Below are 24,597 nucleotides of genomic sequence, written 5' to 3' on the forward strand. Positions count from 1 at the left end.
TCTTTTTCTCACAGGAGTGGACTTAATGTTTGGAAATTCCAGACTCCTGCTTCAGATGTGTCCACTGGGAGGCACGTGCACAGGCACTTGCCCACACACATTTGTATATGATCCATAACTGTGACTGCATCTTGCTTTCATGAGTGAACGAACAAGAAGTACATCTGTTCAGTGAAAACTTAACTGACCCTTTGGTTTGTGAAAGAGGGAGTAAAAATTGTGCTGTCATCACAAAATATTCTTCTTTGTCTCTGTTCCTACCAGAATCTACACCCCCCAAAAAATAAACTGCAGTCTATTTCAAAAGAAGATTGAAACACTTTCTTCCTACATCTCTTAGCACCAACTTTCATGTAATATTCCCATCTGCCAGACTCACCAGCAGCAGAAATCCTACCATAATCCAGCACACACCACAACAAATGTTATACTTGCCAAGGCATCTTCACAGCCATCGCAATTAGTACTCCTACAATAGAACCAGCAAAACCCATGGTTCATACACTTTTACCCCAGAATTTGATATACATCATGCAGTGCACAAAATGTCGTCCTGGAAATTGTGTGGGTGACACTTAACAACCACTATACATCAGAAAGAACTCACACAGAGAACTGGTAAAGTATAGAAACATGCAGTTATCAATGGAAAAGCATTTTCCACAAAATAACCACTTCACTTCCTAATGCAATGGAAACCTAAAAAATAACTTCTAAAGACAAGCCTGGAAAAGGAATTCATAACCACTGGATTATAAGAATTATGGTCTCAGCAGAAACACCAGTTATGGAGTTCATTGCAGTCTTTTTTCTGCCCCCTTTCTGTTTTACAATCACTAGTGATGCTTTTTTCTCACTGTTCCTGTTCTTTCTTCTGCTGTCAATAGCCCAGAGCTACTAAGCATCCTCTTTTGTGTAACTGATTAACATAATGAGGCTGGACTAACAGCAATTGTGTTCTGCCTGTGTTGGATTTTGTTGCTTCGTATCACACCAGATGAAGGCCATCCACGTTTTCCAGCTAACTCAGACAGGGTTCAAAAAAGATGAACCTTCTCCTAAAGGCCTTGCTTCTGCAAAATCCTTTTCACATTGTGACAATGTACTCTTCTTCTTGCTGCTTAATTAAGTAGAGTTACTTTCTCTCAAACCAGTATGCAGTGTAGTCAGTGCTGAAGGCAAAAATCTAACTGTATTTCCAGCTGTGTCTACAAAGTGACTTGAGGGAATATGACCTTTGGGAGAGAGCTTGTTCCCTGGAACTAATGCAACTTATCTATAGGTGCAGAAAGAAATCATGTCCTACAAAAGCTGATTGTCCCTGAGGAGAGAAGAACAGGCTATAGAGTGAAGTGTGATTGTCTGGGTTATTCTGAAGGTATGTTTGACTGCTTTGGTCTGGAGGTCTCCTAGGCTGATCTCTACAGAGGACTGTTAGATTCATGGTTAGAGTTTGAATGGGATTAGCAAGGAGCAATGCATACAAAATTGTCTGGCCATCTAGGCCTGCATGGTTAGCTGAGGCTAGCAAGGGATGGCAAGCAGTCACTGTTTCATTACATTGGAACTCAGAGCACCTGAGTTCAAGTCTCTATTCTGCCATGGCTCTGTGACATGTTTAGGATGGTATTTGACAAACCATTCAGCACTGAGGATCCCAAGAAGAAGAATCCCACTTTCACTGACATTTCAGTTGTCTAATGAAGCAGTCTTTCAAAAGCAAGTGATCCCTGACTGCTAGTATAATGGTAATGGCTTATGTCTATGTTTTTCAAGATTTGTCTCTGTAGAGCAGATTGGTCATGACTGTACTGTGTAGGGACTGTTTTGGCATCTCTTTGGAGCCTTTAAATCTTGAAAGCCTTTTATTTGCTTGTTTGTTTGTTGTTTTTTTTGTTTGTTTGTTTGTCTATTTGGATTGAAAGTACCTAATTTGCTGTGGTAAAGTTTTTTCATAACCCACCAGGCAAGTGTTGCATGGGTTGACATCACAGACTGTCAGGGAATGTGGAGATGTTGGAGGGAGCAAAACCTGCTGGGACTCTTGGGACTGAGGACTGCATGAGAATGTAGGAGTTGAATCTGGTATGATCTCATCCATTTTGCCTGGAACAAATTTATTTAATGAGAAATCACTTGAGCAAACGTCTCTGGCCTGCACATTGGGATTAGCTGAGAACATTCACTCCAGAAGGGAGCTTAGGAGTGAACAAACTTGCATGCTGTGTGGAGGATCAATGGAGAGGTCCAGAGATCTAAACAGAAAGCAAAAGGTGAAGACCCATCTCCTTCCACCAAGTTTAGGTGCCCATTGACTACCTAAAGAGCACAAACATAAAAGTTTCATTTGTATGAGCTGTGTACAATGATATGGCTAAATCATAGTGCTCAATATACTAGTAAATTAAATTTTCTTGGGAATGTTTCCTGGCTCTGAGGCCAACTGCCAGTTCATTGAAATGGCCTGTATCCATTTTGTTAATCTCTCATGCTCTCTAAAACAGGCATCCAAACCAACTACTGGGAATAGTTCCTGGCCTGCGTTCATGTCAAGATTGGGTCTGAATCTCTCCGGGAAAATGCTAGGTGGCATGGGAACAAACATAAATGTTTAACAATATGAATAATTGAATTCCAGTGCCTGGAAAAATTCCGTTGCACTGTTTAATTTACCAGCGTAAGTGTAGTCTATATGTATCTAAAATGTAGATGAAAATAAAGCACCTACAGAATCTCATAGAAATCTCACTGAAATGGGTAAGTCCAGGAGAGAGATTCAAAAAGGAATTTGATTTTCTGCCTGAACTGAGCCTGCACCTGTCACTAACCACACTCTGACTGGGCATATTGATCCCCCATGGAGCCAGCCTGCAGACTTGACCAGATCACTCTGTGGATCTGCTGTGATCTCTCTACTGGGTTCTCTTTCCGTGGAAGTCAGGGTGTGGAGGAGGTGACAGCAGGTGCCTGGGTCTCTTGTCTGACCAGGAGAGGATGTAGTTGGTCATGCATGTAGGTCCAGGAGTACAGAAATGTTTCCATTCACTCAGTTGATGTATAACAAGTGATGTAAAGCTCGAGCAGTAAGATTCCTGTGATTTGGCAAATTTGGGAGCACTGAAAATCATAGAGTTCAATCATCTTTTCATTGTCCATCTGTGCAATGGGGTTAACAGTACTTTTCCATTTTTAGGTATACGTGGAGGTCCTATAGTGATATAACTACTTTAGCACTGTCGTTTCTTTCTAGGAAGAGGAAAGTAAGAATCTTCAAAATTCAGTATTGGATATTACCAATATCCAAAGGTTCCAATAATTCAGTCTCATTTTCTGGCTAATGTTGTGATGGGGAAAACAGCATTAAAAATTCAGAATATTCTGACTGCCACCAAGCCAAATCTGGTGGCATTAAATTCCAGATGCTTCTGAACTCTCTAATGATACAGCCTTTAAGCCTTTGATCGTTGCTTTGATTCAAAGGACATTAGGTGGCTGCTTTTCCATGCAAATACTCTATAAGCTTCCAAATTGGAAAAAATCTGAGTGGGAGGAAGAAATTTTCAGAAAAAAAAAGTTCCTATAGCTCTTGTTGCTTGGCAACCACTGCCTTTGCCTCTGTGCGTTAAGAAAAATAGCATCCTTCGGAGTTCAAGTCTCAAGCCCAGCTTGAAGAAAAAACAAGGGGGAAATAAGAGAAATGCACATTGTAGACCAGGTTTCATGCCAAATGTGAGACTGCAAGGGGCTAGGAGTAATTGCAGAGCCACTGTTCGCCCATGCCATCCAGCCAAAGGAAACAGGGAAGGCAGGCAGCAAGGAGTGAGGATTCATGACCCTTCTAGTTGGTCACGGAAAGGGATATTTACAGAGTCCTTAAAATGATGCAAAAGCATAGAAGATGTCTTGTGGTGAGAGACTAAAAGAGCTCAGCCCGTTTCATGCATCAAAAAGAAGATGGAAGAGTGACTGCACTATAGTAGATAAGTAAATGAATGAGGGAAAATGCCCTGTATAAAAGGACTTTTCTGTCTAGGAGAGAAGTGTTAAATGAGAACCAGTTCCAATGCCAGATGAAGGCAGACATGTTTATGTTCAAATTAAGGTGCACATTTTTAACAATGACAGCAATTAAGCACCAAAGCAAACTGTCCAGGGAGTCTTGTAATCTTTATCATTTGAAGTCTTCGGGTTGAGATGGATGCTGTTTGGAAAACACACCTTAGCCAAATACATTAAATACAAGGGAAACAAGCTGAAAGGAAATGTTATGTGATACACAAGGGATCGATGTGGCTTTACTGCATGTTTATCTTGAGACTGACAAAACCGATTGGAATTTTTCCCTCAGTTAAAGTGTGCACAGGGTGACTTTCCTCTATAGCACCTAGTGCAGCCTGACACAACAACTTCACCTCTGAAATATGAGGGATAACACACTATGAGTTTATTGGTTTACGCCATATAGGAGAATTTTAAACTTACATAGTTAATAAAGTGACTGTTGGCACAGCCCTACTAAGTTTCTAGGATAACTTCAATTCCATTAGAAAATGCAATATAGCTCTGTAAATTTTAACCCCATTCTGTTTTACTTATACCAACTTATAGTTCTTGTGTGTGAGTTTGTTTAATTTTCAGCCCTATGAAAACAGCTGTTACAATCATTTATACTTGGACATCTAAGGTATGAGGTACAGTACAGACAGAAGAGGCAGAAACATAGTCTGAAATTACTTCCTCAGCTTCCACCACCAAATGTTGTCTCCTGATTTAGGAGTGTAATTGTCCTCAGTTTTCATTGTTGGTGTGGGAGAGAAGTTGTGCTCTTAAAATGGATGTCCAAGATGTGGTGCCTTGCTGTTCTGTAAGTGTGTTTGAAAGCTCTTATAGAGAAGCACTTGAACTTGACTAGGGCACAAAACATGGGATAATTAATTCAAAGCAGGAAAAATTTCCTTATCAATAAGAAACTCGAAGCTTCAGAAGATGTTCAGTTTATTGGCTTTTGTGGCCAGTAGCCATTGTGTCATTTTCACCACAATCAGCAGAAGCTGAAACTCATATTAAAACAGGACAGTACCGTTTCACAACAAAAGCCTGTGAAGAAACTCATCTATATAAAACTTGACCCTCAGGTAACTAACTTCCACAAATACCATATTGTTGTGGTTTAACCCCAGTAGGTGGTGAAGCACCACACAGCTGCTTGCTCACCCCACCACCCAGTGGGATGGGGGAGAGAATTGGAAGGGGAAAAGTACGGAAACTCATGGGTTGAGATAAAGACTGATGGGTTGAGATAGAGCAAAAGCTGCATATGTAAGCGAAGCAAAATAAGGAATTCATTCACTACTTCGCATCATCAGGCAGATGTTTAGTGATTTCCAGGAATACAGGGCTTCATCACACATAACAGTTACTTGGGAAGACAAACGTTGTGACCCTGAACATCCCCCCTTCCTCCTTCCCCACAGCTTTTATTACTGAGCATGATGCCATATGGTATGGAATATCATTTTGATCGGTTGAGGTCAGCTGTCCCAGCTGTGTCCCCTCCCAACTTCTTGTGCACCCCCAGCCTACTTGCTGGTGGGGTGGTGTGAGGAGCAGAAAGTGTATTATCAACACTGTTTTCATCACAAATCCCAAACATATTACTATACAAGCTATGAAGAAAATTAACTCTATCTATCTCAGTCAAAACCAGTACACGTATATAGACTTCTCAGGATGAACACATAAACTGTAGCTTTAATTTTCAAAATGTCATGTAAGACTATTAACTCATACTGACGAGGTATATTTTACAAAGTTAGATGAAAAGGAAGACTTCATTTAATAAAGTTCCAGCTTAAAAAGGATGAAAAAAGTTGATTCTACTAATGCATGATGACCTGGGAGCAGCAGTTTTGACAGATGTCTTAGGGACTTTAAATCAGCAGTCTGCCTAATACACACATTGCAATTATTTCCGTCCATTCCCTCCATCATAGGAGCGAGGGTCATTCAGTCAGTCAGTCAGTCTGGCAATTAGTTCTAAGTCACAAATAATCCTCCTGAACTCAAACATGAAATATTGTTGTCAATTTAGACACCTAAATTAGGCAGTACAAATCTAGTGTTATGTCTTATTTAGAGAAAATGGGAAAATGTACTTGGAAAATGCACCAATTATACACATATAAAAATTTACAACAATAAAAGCATCCTGTCTATAATATATTGTTTCTTAGTTTCAAGGTTATTGCTCAAGTAAGTTTTCACTGTTTTAGTTAAATCACGCATCTTTCATTTGGCTTGTTGCAAATCTGAATTAGATTTAGCAAGAATTGCAGCTGACATTCACAGAAAGATACCTACCAAAATGTTGTGAAGTATCAAAACAGTTGACAAACACTGCATATTTAAATGCCTTGCAAGTTTGCTTTTATCAATGAAGTGTCAGGTCATGAAAGTTTGTTTCAGATCATGAATGTGTTCTGGCTGGTTGTGTGCAACTGGGGCATCTCACCAAAGTCAATGACATGCAGATGAGAAGGTAACAGCAGCAACTGGTGGAAATGATGGCAGCCCATCTGTCTGCTGATGACCATTTTGCATCTCCAGATATGACCAAAAAATACATTAGTCCTACTACAATTGCAATGAATCAGCGTAGGGACCAAAATCATTATGAGAGAGCAAGCTAAGATGACATCCAGCCCAAATATGTCCTCAAGCCTGAAGTAATGACAATAGAGAAACAAGATTTATGTTCTAATTGGAGGGCGAGTAGAATATGAGTATTGCCCTGGTCATAGGAGCACCCTAAACACTTTACTATAGAGATGTACTCACTTTCTTACTTGCCTCATGGCTCAGTAATAGTTAATTACATCAAATAAAGCAGAACAACTTGATATGATAGCAAAAGAGAGCTTTTCCCTAGTTTATGCTGAACTTGGTGATTAGAAACATTACCTCAGGGAACAAAAGAGGTAGACCTCTAGCTTCTGAGATGACTGTCCTAATCACAGGTTATTTTGGAAAAGGCGAACACTTCTTCTTCACCTAGTGTGGGTTTGGTTGGTTGGTGCTCCCTGAGACAGTCTGTAGTATCTGACGTGGTGAGGAGGTGGGGGAGACGGTCACTGCCTTGTTTGTGGCTCTCGGTAGGGTTGGCTTTCCGGCACCCTCAGAACTTGGCAATCCTGGGCTGGAGCAGATCTGCAGGAAACTTTATTCCTGGTCCATTGATGCTGCAGCATGACCTAGCAACTGTGTGACTGGAGTCTGAGAAAATCAGTTTTGGACTCTGTTACACACAAAGACTCTTAGTTAGGACACGGGCATTTGACTCCTTAATGGATTTAGCTCTAGGTGAATTTTTCATCATAATAATGCTTGCAATAGTCCTGAAGTGCTCTCATTTTTCCTGCTATTTTATTTGAGTAGTGGGGGGGAAAGGAAGATGATTGTAAATGATGATAATGATAGCACCGCCAGGCATTTCCGATTCTGAATTATTTTCAGAACATGAGAAAAAGGACAATAAGCGAATTTAGCAATGAAATATACATTTTGAAAGGAGATGAGGTTTAGAAGATGTGTTAAGGCTATAAAGTGATTATCATTAATAGTCCTTCTTTTGGTCTTCAGGAACAAAGTGAAAGCAAAAAGGAAGTTAAAGGACCAAATATCACTGCAAACTTCTATGAGATTTACACATAATCTTTTAGTGTGACCTATGGGTGGAAAAAATGTTACCAGATCCATTTCTCTAACCAGTTTCAGTTCCCACTTCAGCAAGACATGTAAAATCACCAATGCATTCATCAGTCTAGTTCAGAAGGGGCATCTGGGGGTCCTGTGGCTCAATTCCTGCTAAAAGCAGGGCCAGTTAGATGAGATGCTCAGGGTCTTCCCTGGCCAAGCTTTAAATATCTCCTGGAATGGAAATTCAACAACCTCTCTGGGCAACCTGTTTTAATATTTGACCACCTGCATGGCAAAACAAACAAACAAACAAACTGCCCCCCCTCTAATTTCCCATGTTGCTACTTGCATCATTGCCTTGCAGACTTTCCCTGTGCATGTCTGCAAATAGTTTTGTTCCATTTTCTCCGTGTCTTCCCATCAGGTAATCGAAATTGCACCAGGGGAGGTTTAGATTGGACATTAGGAAAGATTTCTTCACTGAAAGGGGAGTCAGGCACTGGACCAGGCTGCCCAGGGAAGTGGTTGAGTCCCCATCCCTGGAGGTATTTAAAAGACGGGTAGACGTGGTGCTTAGGGACATGGTTTAGTGGTGGATTTTGCAGTGCTAGGTTAAGTTGGACTCAGTGATCTTAAGGGTCTTTTCCAATCTAAATGGTTCTATGATTCTATGATTGTATGAAATGCATGTCCTGAATTTGAAACATTTTTCAGAGCTGTAGTTGCATGAGAGTTTGTCAACACACTTGGTTAACTTCACTGGGATATGGCACATGTGTAATGCTTAGTCAAACTACTCCTTTACCTGATTAGTATTGGTGAAGCTGCCAGTAGTGAGGGATAGAGCACCCTCTTCCCAACAGAAGAAACAGAACAGAGAAATTCAGCTTGTACTCTTTGCTTCAAACTCTTTGTCATTGGAGGCAGGGAAGGGGATTCCCTACCTTGGTCCTTCCCTACTGCAAATAAAGATCTGGCTACAAGTTGTCTTCTTATCTGTCATGGAAGAAGAGCTATGCTGCCAAAGAGGTTGAACTATTTGGAAAAAGAAAGGGAGCATAATGAATATAGCACAAGCCAGTCTCAGAAGTGGGAGAATGGCTCAGGAAGACACATGATTGCTTAGATGTGGCCTGAGAGACATTCAGATCCAGCACAGCTTTGATAAGTTCACTGACACAAATCAAATCTGTTGGGAAGAGACTGACATTATCAAACTTTGAGTGAGGAAGACCAGGAGAAAACTGTATCAAGTTTTGGGACCAAGGGTGACTCAGTGTTTATGGAGCTCCATGTAAGGGCTCTGCTATTAGCCCAGTAAGTGGTAACATCATTAATATATAGTGACATGCAGCATTTCTTTTCTGAATAGTCTGGTAACTTCACAAAATTTGTGGAAGGGGGCACAGTAGTTTGGACTGGGTGGAAAACCAAGGGCTCTTCACCTGCCATTACAGAGGGAATGTAAAAATGGCTTCCTGGACTGTGGTGCCTTAAGGATATACCTTGGGTATGAAACACAACCAGAATCTGCAAGTGTTCAGTGGCTGAAGATTGCAGCCTCTATGGTCACATTGCCATTTGGCCTTAATCTACCAGTAAAATTACTTCAACTTTATTTACATTTTAACAAATCCATTCATGGGGCTTAATTGGTTTTTATGAACCTAGAAAGTAGTCTCAGAAGTTCACAAATCCAGAAGATTTGCCCACTTCTAGTATAGCTTTGAATAATTGGAACAAATTAGATTGGCTTTGTTTTGCAGAAGAAGAAACTGTGCTGGCTGTTCTTAGGCTTGCTTTTCAAGTATTTCCTTTTGATCTAAATGTTCTCTAATTCATGTCAATTAATGTCAAAATGACTGCTCTTTATTTTCCCACCATTTCTTAAAGCCTTTCAGAACAATGATCAGTGGACTGTAATATCTTGCCTGCCCATATCTGCCCAGACTTACACACTTTTTGGAAGTAGGCAGAATTGAAACTTTAAAGATACTTATCTAGTTCCTGAGGCAGTGGAAAAGCAAGTTAATTTCCAATATTTTTGTAATGGCTGTAAGAAAGCTGTTATAAGATAAAAGCAAAGTTCCTTTTTCTTGGGAAATCAAACAAGAGCTTGAAACTCCAAGGTCAATGAAATTATGCCTTGGCAAAACCCTTTTTCTGTGTTACAACAGCACACAACAGTACACAACAGTACACATACACAAAGAAGATCCAAAAAGATGTTTTTAGTGGTAGTCTGTCCCTTTAACAAAGAAGAAACATTTTCATCTTCATTTGCCTGTCTTTGCTAATAAACCAAAGTGATGAGTCTGGCCAGAGCTGAGTGCGGAACGGGGAATGACTTTCTGTCAGAGGCCACAGACAATCATCTTTTGCTGTGCACCTTTTATTATTATTTTGATAATTGCTTCATATTCCCAGAAAAGCACCACCTTTGGGCTGGAACTAGAAATTCTTAGAAGCTGCAGAGGAGGATTTTTTTTAACTTCATTTCCTGTTGCAGGAAGTTTTGGGTTTATTCCTGTCTGAGGAAAAAATGAATATGTGTCTAACAATACAAGGAGAGGAAACCAAACCTTACATTTTGTACACTCAGAAATATGCCTTTGGTATAGATGGTTGAAGCCAGTCCTAGCATCATGCTATTAAAACAGATGATGAAAAACTGAAAAGCAGACTTACTTTCTCACACAACTTGCAACTCATTTGTAGAACTCATTATCATATGATATTGCTGAAGCTAAAAGCCAGGGGAGAGTAAGGCGGTTTAAAAAAAACTCATCCTTTTTCAGGATTACAAGGTTATTCGGAGTTATAGTAATGGACATTAACAAGATCATGCAGGGTCTTTTTAAAGGAAGTTATGGGAAGGGCAGGCTTACTTGTTGTGGGGTGTATGCAGGGAAGAGGCAATGTGGCAATAAGTACGGCTAGGTCTTTAACTTTTCAGAGGTCGGGGTCCCTGGTGCGTGTTCTCCACTGCTGGTTGCCTACAGGGTTTCTTGTCACAGCTGACCACAGCCTCTGTCAAGCACAGGATATTGGACTAGCAGCATAACTGCTCTGATGATAATTCTTGAATTCCTGTGGTACGTACTGGAAGACGTAAAAGAATCGACGTGTAAAACTCATGCCAACTTCCAGCTGAGGGGGCAGGAGTTCACTGGGTTTCTTTATTGCCAACCTGAAAACAATTGTGTCAAGGAAAAAAGCTCCTTCCATTGCCTTCCCAGCCTCTTCAAAATGGCGTCTTAAACCACATGTAACCAGGAAGGATTGGCAGTAGCACATTCAGCCCTGTGGACAGAAAAGGGACAGAACATTTGCCCTGTTAATTCTGTAGCCAGTTTTTGCTGTGACAGCTGTGTAAAGCTTTTCAGAATCAGACTTCAGTCAGAGGTGAATACTTTGAGAGGAAAATGAATTACAAGTATCCCCTTGCCTATTATAAATAACTTGGACCTAGTTTCTTAAAATGATACCTCAAAAGCCCTCTTCCTGTTCTGATACTGCTTAAATTACAATAATTTTCAGGGTTGTAAGGAGCTGATGGATCGAATATAGTGATTTCCTGAATTCTCAATTCTAATTAAAATTCTGCAGGCTGACAACATAAAATATGAGTTAAAGTAATAATCCAAGGTCATTTTTGTGCTGCGTAAAGTAACTTATTTGAAGTGTCATGCTGATTAGGAATATCTAACAGAGAGCACATGCTCCTTCCCTGGGCTTACGGTTGTGTGACTTAATAGCTTGAAGGACAACTTTCTGTCTTTGCCAAACAGACCTTGTCAAAGGAGAGAAAAGACATTTTGAAGTCTGAGCAGGAGCCTGAACAACACAAAAAATTCCTCATCGTGGGGAATTCATAAAAAATGAATCTATTCCTTATTTATGAATAATGTGAAGTATTTGTAACATTAATAAAATATATTGCTTACTGTAAGGCAGATGTTTAATGAGCACAGCGCCTTGAACTCTCTCGAGAAGGAGGGCAAAAAGAGGGATGTACAGAAATGTCTGTTCTGTCAATTCCTGTTTTCTGCCTGTTCCCTTTCCAGGGACTGGCATGCAGTATTGTCAGTGGTTTGAGTCTAATGAGATGTAATGTGGTTGCACATGTGAAACTGCAGTGGGTTATTTATAAATAAAATGTATGTTATAACAACAGCAGAACTCCTGTAATGAAGGGTGAGCACAGAAAAAAGATGGTCATCTCTACTGAAGAGATGTAAAGTCTTTTTTTTCATGCACAATGCATTTATCCCTGAATCAGTATTAATCCTGGCAGGTTGTTCCAAAATGTAAATCCAACATGATGAAAAATGTACAGCTACTTTCGTGTAGCAACAGCATAGTCATGATGAAGATTTCTCAAGCGTAAGTTACGTTTCCGTTCCTCAGAGGCTCTGAAAACAGTGGACTTCAAATTACATTTTCTAAGCCTGTTCTCACTGCATTTGTCATGTTTGTGGACAGACAAATTTCAGAATATCTGCCTTGGAGACTTATGATTTTATCCTCATTTAACAACTTTTCCAAGACTAAATTGCTGGGGCTTTTTTAAATTCTTGGTTTGAAAGTTGTGATTATTTTAGCATTACAGTTTCCTATCAGTGTTGGTACTTGCCCTCAAGTTCGTAATCAAGGCAACAGGAGACTCTATGCTAGGAAAAAAGAGAAGAGTGTTCTTCTCTCGGGTTGTCAATAATAACTCCTTGTAAATCGATGGCAAAGACAAGGCAGGTTGAAGTTTCCAAATGTGGTAACAGTTAGAGTAGGCTCCAGGCTTGGTTATAATAAAGAGATTTTATGTTTCGCTGTTTCTTGATCAGGACAACCTTGACAGGTCCTGTTATCTTTTTTTGGAATCTAATGTGTTTTTCAACTCACAAGGGGGATAATTATCAGGCATTTTTACTTCTGTATTTCTTCTGTTTTCTTGCCATGTACCCCTTCAGTTCAAGAAGTTTGCTGGATGTTAAAGTATTTGTCTTGTGTCAAGAATGATCTGGCCTGGTAATCTTATTTAAAGAAATTAGCTTCTCTCTCCTGTAGTAGGGAATACAAGCGTGTTTGATGCTGTTTTGCCTTCCCCTGCTTCACTCAGCCCCTTGCTCTTTGTGCCAGCTTTGACAGAAGGTGCCTGACTTGGTATGTAAAAAAATGCTCTTGTGGGTCACTGTGGCCATTATTTGTCATTTCCAGTGGGTTTTGGATGTTTACTTCCCTGAATCTATTGCAAGTCTCAAACTTTGTGCCTCTCTCTTGTGCAGGCAGTGTTTCCACCAAGTTAGAAGTGAAGGTATTGGGCTCTGTGAGTTGTGGCAAACGGCATTTTTCACCTCCGGCATTTGGTAGTGTGAGCGAGGCAATGCTTTTCTATAGGGATTTCACAGCTCTCTGCAGTCCTGGGAAGTTGTTATGCCCAGAGCTGCCTGTGCTTTCCCACCAGCTCTGCCTGTAGAATTACACACTCCAACTGGAATTCAGTTTCCTTGTGAGTGCTTGTCAAGGTGACATTTCAGACAGCACCATGTTTGAGATCCAACTCCTCTTTCTAGGAGAGGTAAAGTCCACAAACTCCTTTTACTTTGCTATCCCAGTTTTCCTTTCCGGGCTGGCAGTCAATGTGTTTCATTTTGCACTTAAAAAACAATGTTCATTTTTTGATGATAATGCTGCTCCTCAGAGTGCTGCAAGAAAATACGGATCCACATTGCAAAACACATTTTCTGGCAACATGAAGACTTTGCAGTTCCATTTCTGACTCTATCAATATCTTCCCATGGGAAATATCATAGAAGGCTTGCAGTGTTGAGGGATTTCCACACCAGCTGCTGACCTAGTGAGGAGGAAACGTGGATGATGTGCCACCTCCATGTCTTGTGAGTTCCTCATGCCAAGTCAGTCTGGCTTGAGGAACTCACAAGTCTTTGTGAAGTTTTTCCTTTGTGAAGTCTTTCCTTCTCACAAGGAACACAAAGTCTTTCCTGCCTTTGTGCAGCAGGAAACCAGGTAGAATACCAGGAATACTGAATACTGATACTGAATACCAGGAGACCAGGTATTCAGTCCTTGAGATAATGTGTGCAACAGTGAAAATGAGCAAAAAGGCAGAAAGCCCTATTTATTTTCATTTGTTCCATTATCTGAGAGGGAGAAGGTCCCTGTGAATGTATTACTTGAAGGAGAGTTTTCCTCAAAAATCAAAAATTTTTGTTTTTGCACACATGCTTGGAAGACATTTGTGCTTAGCACTTAGCACATGGTGTATTTCTTAAATTCCCAGAGCATTTGCATACCCTTTATAAATAGTCTGAACAGGAAAACCAGACTGAAAGATTTTAGGTAAATTATTCAGATGATGATGATTAAAAATAATTGGAGCTCCATTAATACGGTTCTGTAAAAATAACAAATGGAAAAGTACCGGGATGAAGTATGAAAAGAGAGATGTGAAAGGTTCAAATCAGCTAATTACATTTCATTCATTTTGTATTGCAAAACTCGATCATGTTTTAATACTCTGTTTTGTTAAGGAAAAAAACTGACTGTCAGTTTGACATATCTACCTTTGCCACAATTAATTAATCCAGAAATTCCTAGATTTAATTATTTACAGATTTTACTTTTAATTATTACATAGCTTAAGTTACAAAATATTTATGTTGAAATGTTTTACCTTGCATAATGACAAGAAATATCATAAAATGGGTGAAAACTATCTCTTATGTAGCTCCAAATAAAAAAAAAAAAAAAATTCTGAGGCAAGACAAATATTAAAAATGAAACCATTATTTTTTCATAAAATTTATTATCACAGTAAAAAATGATGATTATATATTGTGTGCATGGGTAGGTGATTTTCTATAGCTGTTTTCCAGCAGAAATGAAATAGAGGAAATTTTTTTGTCCCAAACCATTTGGTGTAAAAGAAGTGTATATCAAAAAAAGTGTGGTTGAGAGCTGAAGACCTGAATTAAAGGGCTGTTGGATGGGATGGTACAGAGTTAGGCCTTGTTGCACGACATGTATTAAACAGTTGCTGCAGCTGAGTTAAACCTTACCTTGATCCCACTTACCATAGATGCACAGAGCAAAGGCAAGTAGATGAGCGCTCAGTGTATTGGATGTTCTGGAGAGCCAGGAGAGGGGTTACATATATCAGAAAGACGTAAATGAAGTGGAGAATGGACCAAAGGTCTGAAAGAGAGAAGAAGCCTTTCTTACAACATGCACATATCTAGTGCCTGGGAGGATGTGAGAAAATAGGTTTTCAAGCCTGGGTGATGCCTGAAAGAGGTCTGGAGCTGCAATCTGGAAGACACCACATCTCCACATGCTTCACTCATCCTCTGTTCAGGAGAGCAAGGATGGGAAGGGCCTGATCTCCATCAAAGGCCTTGGTTTCCTCTCCTCAAGGACATTTCATTCTGAATTGCTTCTTGGCTCAGAAGGGCCCAGGTAACAGATACCATGCTACTGCGTTAAGTTATAAGCAATTACACTTTTGCACAACTCAGAGATTTTTTTTTTTTTTATGATAAACCCTCTGGATGCTCCAGAAACCTGGTCCTCATAGCATATCTCTTTTTCCTTGGCACATTATGGTAGAGACTAATTTGACCATTGGCTCACAGGACTCAGGGTGATCACCTGTCACCTGCTGCATAAGGATGCCTCTGCTGTTGCTAATGCTGACCATGGTCTGCAGTGGAAGAGTATGGGATCATTATTTGTCCCTATTTCTCCTTCTTCCTACAACTTCCTCACTGTTCCCCTGAGAATGATTCTCTCTTCCATTTTCACTGTCAGGAGATGAACCATTTTTCATTTTCTGACTGTTTTGGTCAGTTAGCTATACCTTGGGCTTCAGGGATACTTTTGCACAGTCAGGCTTGAATATTTACAATAGAGCCAAAGCAGGGGCAATGCCTGCTTCTGTCTGAAAATTCTCTGTAGTGTTTTTCTGAGTACTCCTCAATAGTCCTTAAGATGGGGATGCATTTAAAAAACTGTGACACCACTCAGGATATGCCTGCACTGTACAGGATAGCAGGAACACAGCTCTCTAAGGTTAACACTGACCCATACAGATTACTGACAAAGTGGATGCTACACTTGTGTATCTATTTGAGTCAAGAAGTGATATTGCTATGTTCATTGGGTGCTATCTCCAGCTAATGTGCTTCTTTCAGGCTTGAAGTGGCTCATGCAATGCCACACTGGGTACCCATTGTACCCATCAAGTCTTTCATAATTTTAAGTTCTGGTCGTATTGTATGTTGGTAGGAAGGGATGAGACTACACACAAGTAATTTGGAAAAAAATCCTGGGTCTGCACTAGTTGGAAGTTCTGTGTTTCTCTAAATTATGCTGAGACACTGAAGTGTTCAGGTATTCAAGAAGTGCTCCCACAGTCAGGAATAATCTCTAGATGGTGTATAGTTAATAGTATTTTGAGATTAAATATTTACTATATTGATTTCTTCAGACTGACATAGACACTCATTAAATATACAACTATAAAATGTCTTCACACTCTTCCAATCATCCATCTGCTGAGTCACATCCATCTGGAATAACCCAGAAGCATAGAACAGACTAATATGTTCCCACCTGAGTCTTCCAGCTCTAGCAAATGGTCTGCAGAGCTCCCTGCTGTCAGCAGGTGAAGGATGACCTCTGAAAAGGAAAAGCTGTTACAAAATCTGAGGTGTCCATCTCGTGGATTGGAAGCACATGTCCAGTTTATGGGACATTTGGACAACAGTTGAGATGCACAGTGAGGAGGCAGTTTTTCTGGGTGAGGAGTAGGTGATTCAGAGCACTTCAGGTTAAAAGTGGTGTTAACAAACCTATTTGGGAGCCAATAAATAGCCACTCTTCTACAAAAGTATCTCGTAATGTTTTAGTAACAAGAGGAGAGCAGGGCAAGACATGGCTGAGGCACAGGAGAAAACGGTAATAAAACCTTTGTTTGACTATCACTTTCTTGTAGCCTGCCACAAAGATGAATCTTATTACTAGTATGGAGGCCAGTTTGACACCTCAAAGGTGACACCCAAGGGCATATTTTTAGCTTTTTTTTTGTTATCGTTGTTTTCATAGAATCATAGAATCGTTAAGGTTGGAAAAGACCCTTAAGATCATCGAGTCCAACAGTTAACCTAGCACTGCCAAGGCCACCACTAAACCATGTCCTCGAGCACCATGTCTACCTCTCTTTTAAATACCCCCAGGGATGGAGACTCAACCACTTCCCTGGGCGGCCTGTTCCAGTGCCTGACTCCTCTTTCGGTGAGGAAGTTTTTCCTAATATCTAACCTGAACTTCCCCTGGTGCAGCTTGAGGCCATTTCCTCTCATCCTATCGCTTGTTACTAGGGAGAAGAGACCAACCCCCACCTTGCTACAACCTCCTTTCAGGTAGTTGTAGAGAGCAATAAGGTCTCCCCTCAGCCTCCTCTTCTCCAGGCTAAACAACCCCAGCTCCCTCAGCCGCTCCTCATAAGACTTGTGCTCCAGACCCTTCACCAACTTCATTGCGCTCCTCTGGACATGCTCCAGCACCTCAATGCCATTCTTGTAGTGAGGGGCCCAAAAGTGAACGCAGGACTCCCTCAGTATCCTTGGGTGGATCCCATCTGGGCCCATGGACTTGTGCACATCCAGGTGGAGGAGCAGGTCAGTGACTGCCACCTGTTCAACAACTGGGGCTTCACTCTGCATCCTATCTCCATCTCCCAGCTCAGGGGCCTGAAAACACCAAGGATGACCAGTCTGACTATTAAAGACTGAGGCAAAGAAGGCATTAAGTACCTCTGCCTTCTCCTCATACTTTGTGGCAATGTTTCCCTCCACATCCAACAAAGGAGGGAGATTCTCCCTGGCCCTCCTTTTGTTGCTGATATATTTGTAAAAACAGTTTTTGTTATCTTTAACAGCGGTGGCCAGTTTAAGTTCCAGCTGGGCCTTCGCCTTTCTAATCTTCTCCCTGCATAACCTCATAACATCCTTGTAGTCCTCCTGAGTCACCTGCCCTTTCTTCCAAAGGTGGTAAGCTCTCCTTTTTTTCCTGAGTACCAGCCAAAAGCAGCTAGTTTTGTGTTCATCACAGCAGTTTTCTTTCCTCACTTTTTTTTTTCATATTTCCTCTCAAATTTCTCTTCTCTTATTCACTTTTCTTGATTGATTCTTCATTTCCTTTCTCCATATCCACAAGATGAAACTAAAATGTCTTTTTTCTTCTTTCAACATCTGCGTAGCTGTTTGGCTTGGCACCATTCATGGGCAGCTAGACTTCCTTTTGAAGTTGAGCACTAACTTTCAAAGTCAGATTGGGAGCCAATTTTAATGCTCCTTTACTGAACTTCTTAATTCAAAGCTAAAATTTTAGCAGGCCAACTCTCTTAGAAGCCAATGCCACAGGCAGAAGGAAGAGCAAATATAATCTAAATTGCTTTCCAAGAGACTGAACATCAAAGAACAATCACTACCCATTCCCTGAGCTATGCAGAAGGCTGGATTTCATAGAATCATAGAATGGTTTGGGTTGGAAGGGACCTTAAAGATCATCTGGCTGCAATCCCACTGCCATGGGCAGAAACACCTTCCACTAGACCAGGTTGCTCAAAGCCCCATCCAACCTGGCCTTGAACACTTCCAGGGATGGGGAATCCACAACTTCTCTGGGCAACTTGTTCCAGTGCCTCATCATCCTTGTTGTAAAGAAATTCTTCCTTATATCTAATCTAAACCTACCCTCTTTCAGTTTAAAGCCATTAGCCCTCATCCTATCACTATGGGCCCTTGTAAAAAGTTCCTCTCCAGCTTTCTTGTAGGCCCCCTTCCGGTACGGGAAGGCTGCTATAAGGTCTCCCCGCAGCCTTCTCTTCTGCAGTCTGAACAACCCCAATTCTCTCAGCCTGTCCTCATAGGAGAGGTGCTCCATCCCTCTGATCATCTTTGTGGTCCTCCTCTGGGCCCACTCCAACAGGTCCATGACCTTCTTATGTTGGTGGTCCCAGAGCTGGACTCAGTACTCCAGGTGGAATCTCACAGGAGCAGAGTAGAGGGGCAGAATCACCTCCCCTGACCTGCTGGCCACACTTCTTTTGATGCAGCCCAGGATACGTTTGGCTTTCTGGGCTGCAAGTGCATGTTGCTGGGTCATGTTGAAGTTCTCATCAGTCAGCACCCCCAAGTCCTTCTCCTCAGAGTTGCTCTGAATCCATTCTCTGCCCAGCCTGTGTTTGTGCTTGGGATTGCCCCGACTCATGTACAGGACCTTGCACTTGGCCTTGTTGGACCTCATGAGGTTTGCATGGGCCCACCTCTCAAGCCTGTCAAGGTCCCTCTGGATGGAATCCCTTCCCTCCAGTGTGTCAACTGCACCGCATAGCTTGGTGGTGTTGACAAACTTGCCGAGGGTGCACTCAATCCCACTGTCCACATTGCTGACAAAGATGTCAAACAGCGCTGGTCCCAACACAGACCCCTGAAGAATGCCTCTTGTCACTGGTCTGTGCTTGGACATTCACCCATTGACCGCAACTCTTTGAGTGTGAGCATCCAGCCAATTCCTTACCCCTAGATTATCCATCGAATCCATGCATCTCCAATTTAGAGACAGGGATGTTGTGCAGGACAGTGTCAAATGCTTTGCACATGTCCAGGTAGATGAAGTCAGTTGCTCTTCCCTTATCCACAGAACCTGTAACCCCATTGTAGAAGGTCACCAAATTTGTCAGGCACAATTTGCCGTTAATGAAGCCATGTTGGCTGTCATCAGCCACTTCCTTATTTTCCATGTGCCTTAGCATAGTTTCCAGAAGAATCTGCTCCATGATCTTGCTGGGCACAGAGGTGAGGCTGACTGGCCTGTAGTTCCCCAGGTCTTTCTTTTTTTCACTTTTTAAAAATGGGGATTATGTTTCCCCTTTTCCAGACAGTGGGAACTTCTCCACATCCCGGGTAACCAGGTCTTCCATTTCCTTCTGGAGAGGACCCACATTTTCCCTAGTCTTCCTTTTATCACTGACATACTTATTAAAGAAGCTTTTCTTGTTGCCCTTGACATCCCTGGACAGATTTAATTCTATCAGGGCTTTAGCTCTGTATTCCTCCCAGGCTACCTGTCCTTGCTTCCACCCTCTGTAGGCTTCTTTTTTATGTTTGAGTTTGTCCAGGAGACCCTTGTTCATCCATGCAGGCCTCCTGACATTTTTACCTGACTTCCTCTTTGTTGGGATGCATCGCTCCTGAGCTTGGAGGAAGTGATCCTTGAATATTAAACACCTTTCTTGGGCCCCTCTTCCCTCCAAAGCTTTATCTTTATATTTTTCTATCTTTGCCTTATCCTCTTTATCTGTCTTTATCTTTATCTTTATCTATCTTTATCTTTATCTTTATCTTTAATCTTATCTTTATCTTTATCTTATCTTTGTCGATCTTTATCTTTTCTTGGGCAGATTTATTCTTATTTGAAAATCTTGTTCTCAGGACAAAGGTTTTCAAGTAAGATTACATTTTTCAGTGTCCCGAGTAGCAATGCAGTGACCAGTCAAAGGGCAGTCAAAGGGAGTAAAAGTTCTTGTTATTATCTTCAGGGTTTTGTTTCTCTGGCTTATCTAGACATTTTCAAACCAAATGGGGGTTCCCTTTGCCCCAATTATTTCATCCTGCTCCTCTTCCCCAGCCTGGGGCTCAGAAGCATTTCCAACAGCTTGTCTTAAAGCCCTTAAAGCCCAATTTCTAACAAACTAAGCTGATGTTGCTTGACCTGTTCCAAATTTCACTTTTATTTTTTTATTTTCAATATTCAAGTTTAGAGAGACATCTTCTAAGCAGAGCACAAGAGATGGAAGGAAACAAAGAGGAGAGAAAGATTAGAAGAGTTGGGCTGCTTTCCTTTCTTTCCTTTATCTCTTTTCCTTCCTTCCTTTCCTTTCTTCCCTCTTTCTATTTATGCAGCTGCGCGGTTTAACCCCGGCCAGCAACTAAGCCCCACCCAGCCGCTCACTCGCTCCCCTCCACTGGGATGGGGGAGAGAATCAGAAGGGTAAAACTGAGAAAACTCATGGGTTGAGATAAAGACAGTTTAATAGGTAAAGCAAAAGCCATGTACCCAAGCAAAGCAAAACAAGGAATTCATTCAGTACTTCCCATCGGCAGGCATGTGTTCAGCCATCCCCAGGAAAGCAGGGCTCCATCACAGGTAACAGTTACTTAGGAAGACAAACGCCATCACTCCGAATGTCCCCCCCTTCCTTCTTCTTCCCCCAGATTTATGTGCTGAGCGTGACGCCATATGGTGTGGGATAGCCCTTTGGTCAGTTGGGGCCAGCTGTCCCAGCTGTGCCCCCTCCCAGCTCCTTGTGCACCCCCAGCCTACTCACTGGTGGGGTGATGTGAGAAGCAGAAAAGGCCTTGACTCTGTGTAAGCACTGCTCAGCAATAACGAAAACATCCCTGTGTTATCAACACTGTTTTCAGCACAAATCCAAAACATAGCCCCATACTAGCTACTGTGAAGAAAATTAAGTCTGCCCCAGCCAAAAGCAGCACAGCAGCCCTCACTCTGCTATTCCTGGGTGCCTTGTCAGAGCTAACCCCTGCACCTTTGAGCTTGTCCGTAATGGCAGAGCTTGCTCTTTGCCTTATTACAGATCCTGATGGATCTGGGAAGTGAGATTTAAAAGTGCTCGTGTCACCCTGCCCCTTTCTCACTCAACACGAGATGCAGCTCAATACATCTTTGAAGACCAGGGACAGAGTGAGGGAGAAAAGTCAAAGAAAGATTAGCCTTTTATATAAAAACTACCATCTTAACTAGATGGAAATTACAGTGGGTTATGAGATTAATTAATGGTGGTATGTGGTTGGGGAGATAGAAATGTAATGCCTTGGTAACTTAAAATTTGCTTCTTCCAGTGCTTGGCTCCCGTGGCTGAAGCAGAGGCCAATGCTCCATCAAGGCTTGTCAGGAGCATCACGTGCAGTCCTGCCCAAGGGCTGCTCTGCAATAAAACCAAGGGCTTTGGAAATTGTACTTTGTCCTGTTGCATCTAAGTTTCTCACCTGCAAAATGGAAATAGTGCCTAGCAATGTAGAATAATGTTTTTTATCACAGCTTTCTTTTGTTTTGTTCTGTGTCTGAAACTATTGCCAATTTTTATTTTTACTTCTTTCTAGGAAAATTTGGTCTCAAAAATTTTTTTAGTGAATAAACGTGGAAAAAATCAGCCAATTTTATTCATAAATCAGCTTTTATGAAAGTACTTTATTTCATGTTTTTGACAGATGTTGTATGACAGCAATTATATATTGACTAGGTACAGATCTGACATGTTCAAGTGATGGTTTGGGATAATCCAAACCAAGTTCAGACCCTGGCATGGATATGGGTGGTAACTGAGCTGTGATTGCTCGTGGGAGATTAAACTGAACCCTGGGTTTAAAACTGCATTTGAATGACCCTTTCCTGGCATGCCTCACCTACTGCTAGTCTGGGCGTAATCCTATTCTAATGGCATACTAATTTTTTCAGGTAAGATGGTTTTTTATTGCTGTCTGATGACTTTGCATCATTTAACTTATTCATGTGATCACTAGCTATGGCTCTGATTCAGTAAGCTGCTTATGCATTTCACTTAGCTTTAAGGGGTTGGGGTCAAGGTTAGATTATCAAAACCCAAGTACCAATTGGGGTGGCACAGTTAAGATCCATCAGGTTTTGTGGTCAATCACTTGTGGGGCACTCCTAGCGGGGTTAACACACTATCTGGGCGATTTTTTCTCCTTCACTCAAATGATTAACGTGTTTATGAATAGCTCAACTGGATGCAGCCATCAATGCAAACATTCCTACTTCAAGCCCCTTCATATGTAGAGAAGTTATGCTACTTCTAATACTCCAGTTAGTCACACAATCTTTTTGTAATATATGGAATCACTCACTCTTACTTTCTTCATTAGAACTCCTCCTTTCTTCATTAGAATCTATTTTCTGTTGAACACTTAAGTTTATTGATAAATCTGTTTTGGTTGGAGGTGTAATTTATTTATTGAAGTAAAAGTCCTGCATAAAAATACCAATAAGTAGGAACAAGCTGCACTAGGATAGGCACTTTATTCCGCGCTGGGAAGCTGGTGCCACTTTAAATAAAAGTGGCTTTGCACACTCAAAGCAATAAAACTCCCCGCTTCAAACAAATCCTAGATGAATGATAATATGTTGTTTCTGAAAGCTTTCCATGAAATTAAACCAATATTCTGATTAGCACAGCTCACGTAGCAAAACCTTGTTTACAATGACCTCTTCCTACCTCTTCAGGTAGGAGTCATGTTTGTCTCTCAGTAGGAAGCAGAAGCTTGGAATTTTTTAATCTTTCCAATAGTTTGCAGCACCTGCTCAGGAAAACTTCTTGCTTTCCTTTTTTCTTTTTTTTTTAAATTGCATTGCTGAAAAATCATAAACCTTATGCATCCCCAAGAAACCCATGTCAGGAAAAATGAGAAAAGAGATGCTCCTAGAATAGACATGAGTGCACAAGAGATGAATTTTAGATGGTAATATTTCTTTTGATATTCAGATTATTTGGATGATTTGTTTTCACAGAAGAATGAAATATCTCCTTGCAGTTTGTTCCATAAATAAAGACAAACACTTTTATCCAGTATCTGCAGTCTTAAAAGACCAATAATCATCAAAGACAAAAGACATCAAGGATAGTTACTTTTTATAATGGGGCTCCAATTAAAGTGGATTTTTATATTTTTCTTTTCTACAGAAAAGACATCAAAAGTTTCCGTTATTATCTATATCAGGAAAATGCATTCTTTTTCTCCTGATTTAAAAATTTCCCACTGTTTGGCATCCTGCAAAGTAGTCTTATTGAAGTGATAAATTAGATTTTATTGCTTACTGAGCAACGATTGGACTTTTGCTAATCATTTGTAATGAAGCAAATCTTGTTAACAGTGGGTCTGCAAGCAAATCAATGCAAGTAATTTTATTTTAAGGAAGTCTTTTTATAAATTAGTTAGAGGAAACTGAAAAATGTTGTTGTTTGATAAAACATAAAGGATTGGAAAGGGTATGCCATTTTTCAAGTATGGGGCATGAAACTAACACTGTTTGCTAGCACTGAATTCCCAGTGGGATTTTGTGTCAGAAAGTACAAACCAGTAGTTGCCTGTATAAGAACAGAGGATGATTTTTTTTTTTTCCTTTTGTCAGAAAAACCTGTGTGGAGACAGGAGACTTCCCTGTATACTGTTATTAGATGATGAGATCTCATTTCACCGTCTCAATTAACACCTCAGCCTCAAGCATTCTCAGGATCACTCGTTAGTTATTAGTATTTTAGATAAGGTGAACAAAGTCCCAACACAAATAATGCCAGTGATGCAATACTATCCTTGGAGACATTTCAGACCATGGAAAGTAGAAATGCAAATCTATAAAGTGCCCATATGGTCTTAAATTTCCCCCATCTTAGTTGAACACAGGCCCTAGGTCTGGACCCCAGGTCCAGCCTGGGGTCCTCAGGCAGCGATGCTCAAGTAGCAGCATAGATGTGTTCTATGGGTCCCAGTCCTCTTGCACCACAAACCGCCAGTAATCACCACTTTTTTCCTTACTTCCCTCATCTTTCAGACCTGAAATTTTCATTAATCCATTTTTGCAACAGCCATTCTCTCCATAATGTGCCTAATCTAGCCCCTGTGGGCAGCTGCACAATTTTCATCAGACAGAAAACTCCAGGAGCTGATGGAACTATTGTTAACATTTACCTTGCTGAATTAGACATCTTGATAGTAGCTGTGTGCCTGGCACAACAGCTTGTATAGATTTAATGACAGACTATGTTAATTGTGTTTATCAAAG

The sequence above is a fragment of the Platalea leucorodia genome, assembly GCF_965183815.1.
Source record: "Platalea leucorodia genome assembly, chromosome: 2".
Taxonomy (NCBI): Eukaryota; Metazoa; Chordata; class Aves; order Pelecaniformes; family Threskiornithidae; genus Platalea; species Platalea leucorodia.